The following is a 14,223-nucleotide window of genomic DNA, read 5'->3' as shown; positions in this document are numbered from 1 at the left end:
GCACCAGGCTCCATTTTCCCTAGTAACGCCTCTGCTTGGAGGGGAGGGCAGAAGGGACTGCCAGCTCCCGACCAGCCATTGGGGGGGGCAGGGGAGTCTGCCATCCCTGGCCTCGGAGAGCTGCTTTTATAAGCACTGAGGCCGGGGTGGGGCTTGGGGACGCATGGCCAAGCCCCCTTGAGGGCATGGGCATGCCCCCGAATCCCCCCCATAAAAAATCTGTACCTACATTACTGACTAATCCCTTGTATAAACAAGAAAGAGGGGGGAGGAGGAGACCCCCCTGTGATGGAAACTCCACAAGGCAAGCACTAAGTGCACAAAATCCCTATTTTTAAAAAATACTCTTACATTCTAGTAGTGACGTCGACCAAATCAGTCCAAGGCTGATGTGTCATCAAAGAATACCTGAAGCTGCTCCATGATTGCTCTCTAAACTGCCTTACCCAGAAATGACGAATTTGAGACTGGGCAGTAGTTGGCTGGATCTAAGGGATCCAAGGATGGTTTCTTCAAGAGCGGTCGTACCACCACCACCTTTAGTTTCCCAGGAAAACTCCATGCTGCTAGTACCCTGTTGACATCAGCCTGTGAGTGCAGGCTGAAGTGGTCCACTTGTGAACCTGAGAACAGCCAAGGGCCCTCCAATTCCTTTGCTGTATCAAGTGTCACCGGGAGGTCACGGCAGAGTGTTAAGACTCTATCTGCAAAAAAGCTCACAAAAGCCTCATAGCCAAGAGCCAAATCACTAACATTTTTTTATTCCATAGGAAAGGATGTCAAAGACCGAATTACCTTTGACAATTGTGCCAGGCGAGAACTAGCAAACACAATGGAGGCTGCTTAGAATTGCTCCTTCGTGGTCTTCAATGCAATCTCATAGGATTTCATAAACATCCTATAAGTTGTTCTTGAAACGTCACTGTGAGTATGCCACCAACCTTGCTCTAGAAGCCAACCTCATTCTACTTCATTTATACCCTGACTTCTGATTTTTTTTAAAAAAAACACACATAAGCTTACTACTGATTGAGTCAAACATAGGCATTACTTGTTCACTGAATCACCAGAGCTGAGTTTTGCATCTAGTACTTCTAAGGCTTAGATTCGCAGTTCTTAGTCCAAGTACATTACTCCTATGCCTAAAGTGAGGGTGTTTTTGGAATACATTTGATATCATTTAAAATTTCAGTTAACTATGGATATGATCATTCAAGCTTTCAGAAGTATTCCCATCCCACAACATAAAAACAATAGCATAAAAGCTTCCAGATTTAAGCACTCTCATAATCCACTATTCTACATTTTACCTTCACAGCTAGTAGGGAAATAAAGGAAGGATTGTACCATTCAAAGAAAAAATGCAATGCTCCAAGGAAGTTGCACCAGCTTGCAAGCAGTTTTTTTGAACTGAAAGTTACCTTGTATGCAATAGTAGAAAGGTGTTACATAAATCAGCAAAACTTTTTAAAAGATCATCAGATCCAAAAGCAATACAATACTGTTTTACTCTGCAAGCCTTTTTATCATGCAGTAATATTTGTATTTTAAAATTCCAAATTTTGCCCTGGCTAGCAGCCTTCTGAGCACTTAATATAAATAACATTGCATTCCAAGCCAGAGTTCACAGATTTTAATTCCACAAAAATCTTTCCTAGAACAAATGGAACTGGTAAAATGAAACAACCAATCATTAAACCAATGATCCATTTGTAATTATCTCAGTGCTTTTTGGCCTTTAACTAAATGTGCCTAATTAAGACTTCATCCATCCCATATTATTTATATGCCAAGCATTACCTCGGTCCAAATAGCTGATCTCTTCTCTCTGTCTGCATTGGGACAGCTAGCATATGGGAATCCACTGGCTAGATAATTGTTCAGAATAGATTTCTATCCTTTTCTTCCCAGTGTGACACACCTGAGGTTAAAGAGTTCTTTTCTGCTGTGAAAGAAAACTTCACACAATGACATCCCCAGGAGACATAAGAGATGTTATTTTAGCTTTTTGCTGTCCCTCTGGTTTAATCAGAAATATGAGATTAAACCACCGAGATGACTGGTAAGTTTCTCCTCTGGAACTGACTGGCCAATTTTTACTGCATGAAATGGAAAACATTTTTACTGTCTGTAAACTAATACTGGAAAATAATACAACTTTCCTAGCTTTACACCCAATTAACTTAAATTATAAGATTACTGACATTTTGACCAAGTGAATTGAGGGCAGCCCAATATTGAGTTAATTTCTTATCACAAGTATTCTTTTGGAAGCAGAATACTAATGCTTCAGAATGCCATCTCACCTAAAGGTATCAAGCTCAAGTTGTGTCCCTCTACATCAGTGGTCAAGCCTTTTCATTGTTCTACTGAACTACAAGTTTCTCAAGTGCCTCACTATTACAACCCGATTGATGCCTTTCACTTTTCACAGTGTGTTTATATTTACACTGCCCTGACTTGAATAGCCCAGGCTAGCCAGATCTAGTCAGATCTCTAAGATAAGCAAGATCGACCCTGGCAAATATTTGGATGGAAGACCTCCAAGAATTAGCAGGGCCATGACACGGAGGCAGGCAATGGCAAACCACCTCTGAACATCTCTTGCTTCAAAACCCCACCAGGGGTCGCCATGACTCGGATGTGACTTGACAGCAAAAAAAGAGGACATATTACCACAAAACAACTCCCTCAGGCTGGAAAGTTGTTAAACTCTTCACACCCATGTCAAAAGAGTATCCATCTTAGAAGAATCCTCCAGTTTCAGCCAGCTGTAGCCTCTGCCAAGTGCAGAGTGCATTCCAATGTTCTCTTAGCTCAAGGACAAGTTCTCAGGCAGTTAATTAATCATTTGCTGCAGCTGAGAACTTCTAGTTGGGAGGGGGCAACTTGATCCAAGCTCCAGGATTGGTTGTGAAGAGCAACCAAACTACGTCCAGTATTTCCATAAGAGAATTCAATAAAACGCTTAGGCCGTTTCCGCACGGCCTTTTTATGGCGCCCTGGGAACGGTAAAAACGCTGTTCCCAGGGAGCCATTTGCACAGGCATTGCTCCCCCTCCCCCAGGGCGGCGTCAGGCAGCCCTGAAAAACAACCCTTTAAAGGGTTGTTTTTCCCCCGACAGCGTGTTCCTGGCGGCGCGGTGCGAACAGCACCGCCGGGAACACGCTGTTTCCCTTTTCCCGACTCACCGCGTGTCCAGCTGTTGTGCGAGCCTGCTGGCCGTCGAAGCCCGCCCATGCTGTCCTCCCACCCCTGGAGGTCGGAGGGCAGCGTATGGCTTCGACGGCCAGCAGGCCAACGCACGGGACACGGTGATTGACAGGGGAGAAGAGAAGGCGGCTCCATGCGGAGCCGCCTGCCGTCCGCCGGCCTCTCCTGAGGCCGCCCGCATGCGTGCGTGCGTGCAAACAGCCTCCACCTCCACGCCGGCAGAATTCTTGCCGGCGTGGAGGCGCATCGACGGCCGTGCGGAAACGGCCTTAGTCATCTCTTTACCCTTCCTTATTCCCCTTCCCCAACCTTGCTGCCAGAGCAAATTTTGCTTTATGCTTTAAAACCTGAAGCCTCAAGACTAACTATGCCATGTAGGATTTAGAGAGTTTGCTCTGCTGTTCTCTGTGTATCCTGTCAATGCTAAACTGTATTCTGTTTGATTTTTAAACACCTTACTGATTTTCTTTAATAAAGTTTTCTTTGCTTTTTTAAAAAATGGTGGAAGTTTACTGACCAAATTCATAAGTGCTTGGTTGTATTACTGACAGTAGCCAGTCATGCTGCTACAGCCCAACCTCTCTTTACAGCAAAGGTCTACTTTAAGTTGGAAGGACTGTAACTTGTAACAGTTCATCAAGGATACTTGATTTGATGATGACTCTACATTCATAAGAACAAAGAGTCAAGAATCTACATGCTATTTACTAAGTTAGTGCCTAGTTTGTGGAAAATAAAATGAATGTATGTGATCCTGCTGGCACAAGAAAAATAATTTAACAATTGTAGCTCTCATTTCCTCATACTCAGTGTCCCATACTGGGCATATACTTTTCAAAGAATCTACACTATCCAATTTTGGTGCAAAGAGATTCTCGCACAAGATGTAAACACTAATTCAAAAACTCTGCCTCTCTTTAAGCATAAACATACAGAAACCTGTACAGTACAGTTCACAGGACATTACCCATAGGCTGTACATACTCCACAGTTCCACAGATGCACTAGAAAAGTCACAGAATGTAGTATCGGCCATGAGAGGTTTTTTTCCTCAAGTCAATTCTGATTTGGTTTCATTCAATGTGCAGACATGCTCCATTCAATCTTTTTCCAGCCACCCACTGACACATGCATATCCAACCTCTTCAACTAATTCCACTTCCCCCTTCCCCTTTCCTTCCATTGGGTGCTTCCTCGCTCCTTCACTAAAACGAAAAAATTAAACATGCAAGATTAGTGATCGAATGCTGAGGAATTTGCCTGAATGCAGCCAGGCTCCTTTGGTCAGCCTTACTGCTATGAAACTGATCAGAAAGCTATGCAGTGATGAAACAGACTAGAAGTAGAAGTGTTTCTTTCACTGACCCAACTGCAATCTGTTCAGTTTCACAGTTGAACCACTTTCTGGCTAATTTTTTTTAAGGTAATAAAATATTTCCAGATCTGGAACATTTTCCCTCAGTCTCAATTACACCGGCATTCAAATCAGGGTGTATTTTTTTATTTATACAACAGGAAGTATCATTCTACCTCTTCTATAGTCACAGTTAAAGAAAGTCAACTTAAAAAGAAGTTTTGTCCCAAGCTGCTCCATCAACATTTGGTCACACAAGACAACTGGCAGCACCAAGGTCACTGGGAACAGTGATTTTGCAAAGAGAAAGCCAAAATCCATGATTAAATTGGGTCTTGTGTCCCCACCCCCCACCCCCAAAGCATAAAACAAAAAGAAGACACCAGTCCTTGGTCATAAGGAGGTATTAGATTGAAACTATATTTCTTCTCTACTTGTAGAGTTTCCAGATGATTTTACATAAGTTATGGCAGATTTTAATGCTAGAATCAGTCTTAATTATATGGAATTGGAAAAACATCCAGACACTACAGAAGCAATTCTTAAGAGTCTAGTCCCTCAAGGTACATCCACTGAAAAAGAGAGGAGAGATTATTAGAGGTAATTTGTGATCAATAGCAAGTAGTCAATATCTATAAGCAACAATCTCCACAGATTGGATGGTGAAAACAAGGCCCAAATTGAGGATATTCAGCAGTTTACATTCAAGTCACAGTTATGTTGTCAACCCGCTGGCTTCAAAGGTTGCAGGCTGACCTTGGACCACTCACACTCTCAGCCCTACTTTTTCACGTAGTAGTTGCAAGAATAAAATGGCTACTCTGAGGTTTTAAAACAGACAAAGCATTTTGAAAATGTATCTCTTCCCCATCAGTAACAGGAAACCGCAGCTCTTATTTGGAAGACTTGTAAAATATTAGTGGACTTGCACGCTATTTGTATTAAATGTAGGAATTGAAAAGAACTTCATACTTCATTGTCCACAGACAATATTGTTTCTTCACAGCACTAAGTTCTTCTTTGTTTCTACATTTAATACAAATAGCATGCAAGTCAACTAATATTTTACAAATCCTCTACATAAGAGCTGCCATTCACAGACACTGAAAATACACACATGCTCGCATGCAAAAGCCAGAATTCAGAGACAAAGACACATTGGGTGGTTTAGAAAACATGAAAATGGTAAAAGGAGTTCCCTTAGTGGCTGCTGCTAGGCAACTGGAACATTCCATGCTTCAGTTTTTGTGACTAAAAGGCAGAGGGAGAATGCAAGTCCTTTCAAGGCCCATTTTAGCATTGGAGGGAGAACTCATTGGGGCCAGGCCTGACTACAATTGCCAGCTGCAGGTTGGGAAATTCCTGGGGATTTTGTGGGTGAAGTCTGAGGAGTGCAGAGAGGGGAGGGGGGGAGAGAAGAGGACAGAGTCTACCCTTCAAAGCAGCCATTTTCTCCAGGAGGACAGATCTGTATTGTCTGGGGTTCAGTTGTAATTCTGGGTGATCTGCAGGTCCCTCCTGGAAAGTGGCAAACCTGGGGCTGGCAACAATTTCTGGGTAACTTGACACCACCTGACTTGCATGACTCAACTAAGCCTGGGTGCTTATTACTGTTCAACAACTGTCACCCTATGAAAGCCAGGGAGGGGTAGAAAGAGACATTGGTAGAGTGAGAGGGCAGAAAGTGAAAGAAAGTGACAAGCAGGCATGGAGGAAAGAGAATAAGAAAAGCGGTAGCAGGAGGAAGAAAGACTGAGATAGAGAGAAGTGGGGGAAGAGGGGAGAAAGCAAAGGTGGGGGGAATGGGACAGCTGCTTCCACAAGTCTCTTACAGGTCCCCACTTATCTGTATACTAATTGCAAAGTCAGCCAAATCTGGGGATACTTAAATCAAGAGTCTGGAACAGTGAACAAGCAAGACAGATATTTCTGCAACCTTGAAAAATGCCCTAGGTTGCACAAAAAAAACCCTGAATTTTTTTAAAAAAACGCTGAGAAGTTTAAAACCCCAAAAATGATTTTAAAAGCAACTATAGCTTTAACGAATGGATTTCCTCAATGACTGTTGCTATGCAACCACAACTTTCTAGACATGGAGTTAACAGGCAGGAGGAGGGGGCCAGGTTATTTTGGCCTTTGAGGGAGGACTCATAGGGGCCAGACCTAGCTAGGGTTGCCAGTTCCAGGCTGGGAATTCCATGAGACTTTAGGAAGAAGTCTTAGGAGGGCAGGGTTTGGGGAGGGGAGAGCCCTCAGCCTGATACGGTACCATACAATGCCCTCCAAAGCAGTCATTTTTTTCCAGAGGAACTGACATTTGGAGTTCAGTCGTAATTCTGAGAGATCTCCAGATTCCACCTGGAGGTTAACAACCCAGGCCTGGCAGCAACCACTTGGTGACTTAATACCTTTAATCTTACATGACTCAACTAGATTGGCTGAGTCATGAAAACCAGTGTGGTATGCCTGTTCGAGCTTCAGAGTGGGGTCAGGGAGACCCAGGTTTGAATCTCCATCTTCCTGTAGAAGCTCACTGGGTCTGTCACATACTTTTAGCCTAATGTACTTTACAGGGTTGTTGCCCAGATAAAAGAGAGGTCAAGAGAATAATGTTGGTCCCCACTGTGAAGATAGGCAGAGTATAAACAAAAGATAAATATAGCTGAAGACGACAGGCAGATAAAATGTAGGTTGAAAGTGAATGAGGTAGGGAAAGGGGAGAGGATATGGGGGTTGCCCGGATGAGAAGTGAAAAAATAGTATGCCAAGGGGAGGCAATGCCATCAGGAGTCTTGTTTCTGGAAATGAGTATCCATTCAGCAGGACTACTGTATCATGCTGAGGACAGATTCTTCCTTGGATGTTGAGCTAAAAATGTGCTGATATGGCAAGCATGCTGAGCGGATGAAAACTGGAAAACAATTCTTGTGGGTAGATCTGGCTATTGCTAGAGAATGGGCTCCCCATCTCTGCAACACCAGTATCACCCTTCAGGCTGGCATGAAGGCAGGTAACCCTGAGTAAGCACTTCCGTCCACTATGCCAGGATGGTTCAGTAACAATAGCACAACATTGTTTTCTAAGATCTATATTGCTAGAACTACACTGAAAGAATGGATTGTAGTAGCTGCTACAGATGGTTAAGAAGGCCTAATAATTTGTGGTCAGAAATAACACTAGAAAGGCGATGGAACAGGCTTCTCTATTTAAGAAATGAACACACTGCATAAAACACTGATCACAAATTAGTATTCAGACAAAAAAAGTTCCCAGTTTCTAAATGAGAACTTATCCTGTAGAGGGATATATTCTAAAACAATCCTACTCTATGATCATCAGTGTTTGTACAAACTATTGTTAACAGCCATAGCAAAATGGAACTCAGTGTACAGGGGAACTAGGCAGTTCAATAACAAATTCTAGAGAAAGGCAGACTTTCGCTTTTATGCACTATTGTGTTTCCAGAGTCATCTATCTGGCTGCTGCTCGAAACAGAATGACAGGCTAGGCAGACTTTGTCTGGACCCAACAAAGCAATTTTTATATTCTGAATTTCAAGGGCTTAAACATCAGTTAGTGCTCCTAATCCTTGAAGTTCAGGTGTGCAAAAAGTTTTAGCCCCCACACATTTTGATCATTTCAAGAATATTAGTAAGACAGCAATAGACTGTTTAACTTGAATAGGTCCCCGGATGTTTCCAGTGCTCTGACAGAGGTTTCACAAGCCTGATGAGTTTAAGGAAAGCTTGGATATACCTGTGGCAACCTTATGGTCCGGTTGAAGTGTTTCTCAACCTGTGGGTCACAACCCAAAAGGGTCATACAGCCTCTGAAAGTGCATCATGGGCCAGCCCTTCCTAATAGCCATCCCTGACCTATTATCACTGCTCTTTTGTATTGTGGAAACCAAGATCTGACCCTAGAAGTAGTATTGTTCATATCACACAGTAGTTGGTAGTTTTTTATTCACTGCATATATATGTTGATCAAGTAAAATGCATTCAGATGGCTGAGTGAGTTTCTTAGAATCTTAGGGGGGATTAGAGGGAGTAATGGAGAAGAAAAGAGTCATCAAATGTTGGAATGTAACCTTCATATGCAAAGGCTAAGTATGTCTGCATGTCACTTGTTTGGGGGTCATAGTGGGGGCAGTTGCATCTTTGTGCAATATTTGTTGGTTTCTCAAAATCATCTGGCTAGCCACTGTAGAAAGTGAAATGCTGAACTAGATGTGTGCCAAGGTCACAGTTTGCCTGGGTGCCAAAACCACTTCGGCCAGCCCTGAATGGGTTGCTATACCAAGTAAATTTGGACTTTTGGGTTACCATACCAAAAAGATTGGGAATCGCTGCTGTTGAAGACACCATTATCTTCCACTTGCATCCTCTAATCTTAGCTTTACACAGCAGCCTTCACCTAAGGAACTGCATGAATATCAGGAATTTCACAGCACATGGGAATGACTCCTTTTACTAAAATTACTAGACTGATTTTGAGCCTCATGTTAATTCACAGACAAGTAATTAAACTTAAGATTTATTTTTTTGCCATCAAGTCACAGCTGACTCACGCCAACCCCTCATGATTTTCAAGGCAACAGACATCTGGAGATGGACTGACATTGCCTGCCTCCAGGCTCCATGTCACGACCCTGGTATTTCTTGGAGGTCTCCCATCCAAATACTAGCCAGGGTCAAGACTGAGAGTGTATGACTGCGCAAGATTACCCACCAAGCTTCCATGGAGAGACTGGGGATTTGAAGCTGGATTTCCAGGTCCTAGTCCGACCCTTAAACCACAACACCACGACGGCTCTCTAAACAGAGGAAGGCAGGGATAGCATGCTACCTTAAGTCTCGGCAAGAAAAGAAGACCATAAAATAAAAGCAAAGGGGCTCCGCTCACCACAAATTCACTTCACCAAACATCAAGAGTGTGTGTGCTTTAACTACATCCAACCGTTTCTCCCGTATGTTAACGCTATAAATACATTATCTGCCTCGAGACCCCCCACCCCCCTTCACAACTGCGGATGCAAGAGCGAGAAAACCCGTCTCCTGCCGTGTAATGATTTCTACCAACAGCTAAGTAGAGCCGAATCAACCCCCAAACCATGGCAAGCATTGATAATTAGAAGAACCTCTGAGCACGCACAAAGTTCCTCCTTATCGGCATTAGGTAAGCACAGCCGAAGCCCAGGAAGAACTACATGGGATGGCTTCAGAGTTGGCACCTCCCTCCTGGGCGCCCTCCCCACTCAGCAGACAGTAATTAACGCAAAAGCGGCTGAAAGAACCATCCATCCTCTTCAACCCAAGCAACGCCCCCACCCTCGCCTCTCACCCACCTGCCACGGACGCCCGCCCTGTGCAGGTACCTGCCTCGACAGAGACGCTCCAGGTGCGAAAGGAGGAGCTACGAGGGCGCCGCTCGACTCTCAGGCCCCACCCCGAAGGTACTTTTTTAAGGAAGGTATGCGCATGCGCAGCAAATCCGCACGCCCCGGAATGGAACAGCGCAGGCGTGTTAGAAATCGTCAGGAAGGCCTCAGTGGTGGACGTCGCAAGAAACTTTTCTCGGGCTCTTTTTTTAGAATAGAAGTGCGAAGAAGTCGGGATGCAGGCGGGGCTTAGAGCCTGCGCTTAGGTGAGGAAAAGCTTGTCCGCCGAGCTATATAAGAACGGGCCGTATCATAAGGGTCTTGTCATAGCTTGACGTCGTGTTCCTAATTTAGGGTCGCGAGTGGGATCGTGTAACAGGATTGATGCCACGGGTACAAGTGACCTCATCCGGTCTGGATTAAAGACCCTTTAATCACGATGGAGCAGTGTGATTAGCATGGTGTCAGCACAGGTTTTTCCACCCCTCTTTTCTGAACAGAGCAATCTGTTGTAACGCAATCCATAAGTAGTTATCAGGGTTTGGACTCTTCACAGATTTGCAGTGGGAAAACTAGATTCAAGCCGGTATCACTTTAGGGGCCAACAAGATTTTAAAAGGTATAAACTTTCCAGAAAAAGACTCCTGTGTCAAATTTGCTGAACAATCCTAAACACATTTAGGGCATTTAAAATTTATAGTCTAGCTATCTCATTAAGACTCACGGCAGGGGTGTACAATGAAAAAAATGCAATAACAACAGAAACTGATAAAAGAACTGCTTGATAGAATAAAGGAACAATGCAATAAAAACAGAACAATACATAAAACTAGTCCTGCAATAAAGCTGGGTTGTAAAATTGTAAAACAATGCAATTTACTACAGTATAATGCATACAATAAACAATGCAGTTAGAACCACCTAAGCGTTTCAAAGATATTAAGACTACCATCTATTTCCTTTATGAAAACGTCCTCTGTGGCACTCAAGGGCAGTCTTAACCAGTAGGCAATAAAGGCAGCTTCCCTGTGCCCATGCTGGAGGGGCCTGACCCCTGCCCCCCGGCTTCATCCTGACTCTTACAAACAGTCAAAAAGAACACTCACTGCTGCCACTCATAGCCATCCTGCTAAGATCCGCTGCACAAGCCCTGCTCTTGCTTTAGAGATGAGGCTGGTGGCAACAACAGACGGCTTTTTCACTAGTCGTATCTTGCTTTCGGAATGTTCTTCCCCTTGAACTTCACAGAGCTTCTACATTGCTTTGTTTGTGGTGTCAAATGAAAAGTGTTTCTGCTCACCTAGGCCTTTAATTAAGGAACCACTGCTTAAACACCCATGGCACCTTGCAAGATCAGAGCCTCATAGAGCAGTCCCAGAAGCTGGAACAGATATGCTTGCAGTATGACCCCCTTACAGGGATTGAGTAAGGGTTGTTGGATGGCTATGCCATGTGTCTGGGGGGACAGTCTTTGGAATGGAGGGGCTGAATTGCAGACTCTGCTAGGATACTATAGACATGACTTCACCAGTCATGTCCATCATGCTGTTGGTCAGGGGAGGTTAGTCATGTCATTGTTTGCCATCTGTACAGCAGGGAAGAGACCTAGGAGGATGGCACTCCCAGAATGGTATGGGACACCCTCTCTCCAATTACCACCACTGTCCACAGTCCTGGAGGAATGAGGTCAACCCATAGGCGTAGCTGCCATGGGGACATCCAGGGACAAATGCCCCGGGTACCCCCATGGAAGTCACATGAAGGGTGGAAAAATCGCCCCCACACTTCTGGGAAGGAGGAGGGGTGTAGCTGGGCCTCAGCACGATGTGCCCGCATTGCCTGAGCCAAGGCCTGCCTGGGCAGTATGTGCATGTCGTGTCAAGGCCCAACAATGCCCCTCCTTCCCAGAAGTGGCTGGGCCTTGGCCCCCGCTGTGGCGTCCCCCCCAGCACCCCCCCAGTGAGGCCTCTGCAGGAGTTGGGGCTCACAAGGTCTCTTGGGAAGTGTAGTTCCCACCAGGCTGCTTTTTCAGCCGGCTGCTTGGGGGTGGCACCACAGGGGGCGCCATTTTGCCCCATGCACCATCATCCCCCTATGCCACTGGGCCAACCACATGACTAGTGATGATGTCTGGCTGCCAGAGAATGCCTAATGCCTTGTGCTGTTTCTTCTTTACATGTGCCCAGTTGGTTCAGTTGTTAGGGTCCTTTCCCTGAGCATGAGTGATATGGGTTTTATCCTGTCCTCTACCTTTTATTTTGCTTCCAGTTGCTTAATGCCACCATCCCCCCTTCTGGGTCTCAACCCAGGACTTCCTCAGTGGTCTCCCAGCCAAGAACTAATCAGGGCTGACTGACCCATGTTGTGCCTGTGATATCAGTGTAATTTCATCCTTTAACTGTAGGCACCAAAAGTCTTTCTCCATAATAATGATTTTTGCTAGTCTCTTGAGCATTATTCATTCTGGAGACATCTCTGTGGGAGGGGAGGTATGTTGTAGGTAAAGTAATATGATCAAAATGACAAATTGAAGGGCATGGGTATTGTTATGTTTTAGCAGAACATTATTATTGTTGTGTCTGCAGTGCAGTGAGATAATGCATTATATTAGATGGAACAGCTGTTGCTTAGAATAAGAGAACCTTGTGATAAAGCTAGGCTTGTTGCTTTAAAAATGTTTTATAGCTTTTTGGGGGGGGAGGGGAAGTGCAAATTCTTTGTTAGATACTGGACTCAGACTTACTAAATGTCACCATATCTTTGTAACTTGCCGGTAGTCGGCAAACTTAACACAGCTCAGAATCAGATTACTAGATTGCTAATTATAAGCAGCATCTGTGTTCAAAATATTTTTTTTAATCAAGAGTTCTAAATTGTTGTGCGAGTGATACTCATTGATTATTGTAATATGGGGGAAGGTAGCCACTGCCTAGACAATTATATTATATTCCCATTTCTTACATGTATGCAGCAGCACATCTCCAGTGGCGAATCTACAGAAAATGGAGCCCTGGGCAAGAACTGATTTTGTGCCCCCAACCTTCCATGCATCCGCAAAAAAAGCAGTGATTCTGGAAGGTTCCTTTTGCTCCCTTGGCACTCGACACATACTCAGAGAAATTATATTGAATTAGGGTTGACAAACTTTAGGTGAAGCCTGAATAACAGAGTTCTATATCATGAGCCAACCCCAGGCCCTGGCCTTGTGCACTGAGGACTCTGATGTGGAGCACTCAAGACACTGTACATTCAGAGCAGGCTCCTCACAAGGAGTGGGTGGCATAAGACCAAGGGCCCAGGTGCTGCATTCATGGTGCAAAAGCCCAGGTGAATCCGACTAATGTCATCTCCATCCTCAGGCACAACCCCGGAATGCCCCAAGCCTCCTCATGGACGCCAAAACAGCTTGGAATGCCAAGCTCCCTTCCAGGTCAGGTGTTGCTCCACCAGTGCATTTGCTCACACAGGCTCCATTGGCGCATTCACACACACACACCCCCTTTGGATTTGGGGGGGAGGGGAGTGGTGGCTGAAATATCAACTTTGACGTTTTCTACCAAAGATGAAAATTAAAGATCAGTTAAACAGATTGTCAACTGAATTTGAAGATTCTACTCAAAATGTGGGCAAGGAAGAAGGGAAACTAACCACTAAAATATATAACATATTATTAAATCAGGGTTAAACTACATGGAAGAAGGTTTGAAATCTTCAGATATATTATCTAGAATGCTCCTTGTATTTTGGTAGGTCACTAGGATTATAGTATGCTGATTGTCTAACACTTGTATTGTCATCCAATAGTTTCTTCGTAAGGATTATCTTTTTTTAAAACAACTATGTGCGTATATATCCTAAGATCCAACTCATACATGACTGGCACAGCTTAGTGGCTGCTTGTGAAGAACAGACTCCTTATCACACCAGTAATATCTGAAGAATAGATTCACATGGATTAGGTAGATGCTATAAAATGTTCCTATATCAGCCCTGCCCATCAAGTGGAATTTCATCCTTCAGATGTTTTTTATAATCCTTTAAACAAAAATGTATTTTCCCTTCTGTACTTCTCACTGCAGCTGTGACCTGTGATGCAGTGTGTAACCTCTGGGGTACCTATCAGATCATGCAATACTTTGGGAAAATCAATCATCGGCAAGAAAGAGATTTAAGAAGGTGACCCAACAACCACTTGTATTGGTGGCATACTTGTGCATCAACAGTGGGACAAAGCAAGCCAGCGTAAATGGTCATCTCCTTAATGAGTGGTCAAAA

General features: G+C 44.2%; 1 protein-coding gene across 5 annotated transcripts in view; it reads right to left on the bottom strand.

Annotated features, from left to right (window-relative positions):
* The window catches only part of MKNK1 (MAPK interacting serine/threonine kinase 1), a 41,234-nt gene extending 31,065 nt beyond the window's left edge, over positions 1-10,169 (bottom strand). Inside the window, exons 1-2 of one of the 5 annotated variants that reach the window (XM_048496355.1) lie at positions 9,950-10,169; positions 9,300-9,384 (exon numbers count right to left, since the gene is read on the bottom strand). The gene's annotated coding sequence lies outside the window, so the exon portion shown is untranslated. Of the gene's footprint in view, positions 1-351; positions 374-9,299; positions 9,385-9,915 lie in introns of those variants that run through there. The other 4 variants (XM_048496353.1, XM_048496356.1, XM_048496354.1 and 1 more) reach the window with 4 other exon arrangements.
* Between the last annotated feature and the right edge of the window lie 4,054 nt (positions 10,170-14,223).

This window comes from Sphaerodactylus townsendi, linkage group LG05 (assembly GCF_021028975.2).
Source record: "Sphaerodactylus townsendi isolate TG3544 linkage group LG05, MPM_Stown_v2.3, whole genome shotgun sequence".
In the NCBI taxonomy this organism is placed as follows: domain Eukaryota; kingdom Metazoa; phylum Chordata; class Lepidosauria; order Squamata; family Sphaerodactylidae; genus Sphaerodactylus; species Sphaerodactylus townsendi.
The sequence above is the reverse complement of the archived record's forward strand: the minus strand, read 5'-3'. Positions and strand labels throughout refer to the sequence as shown.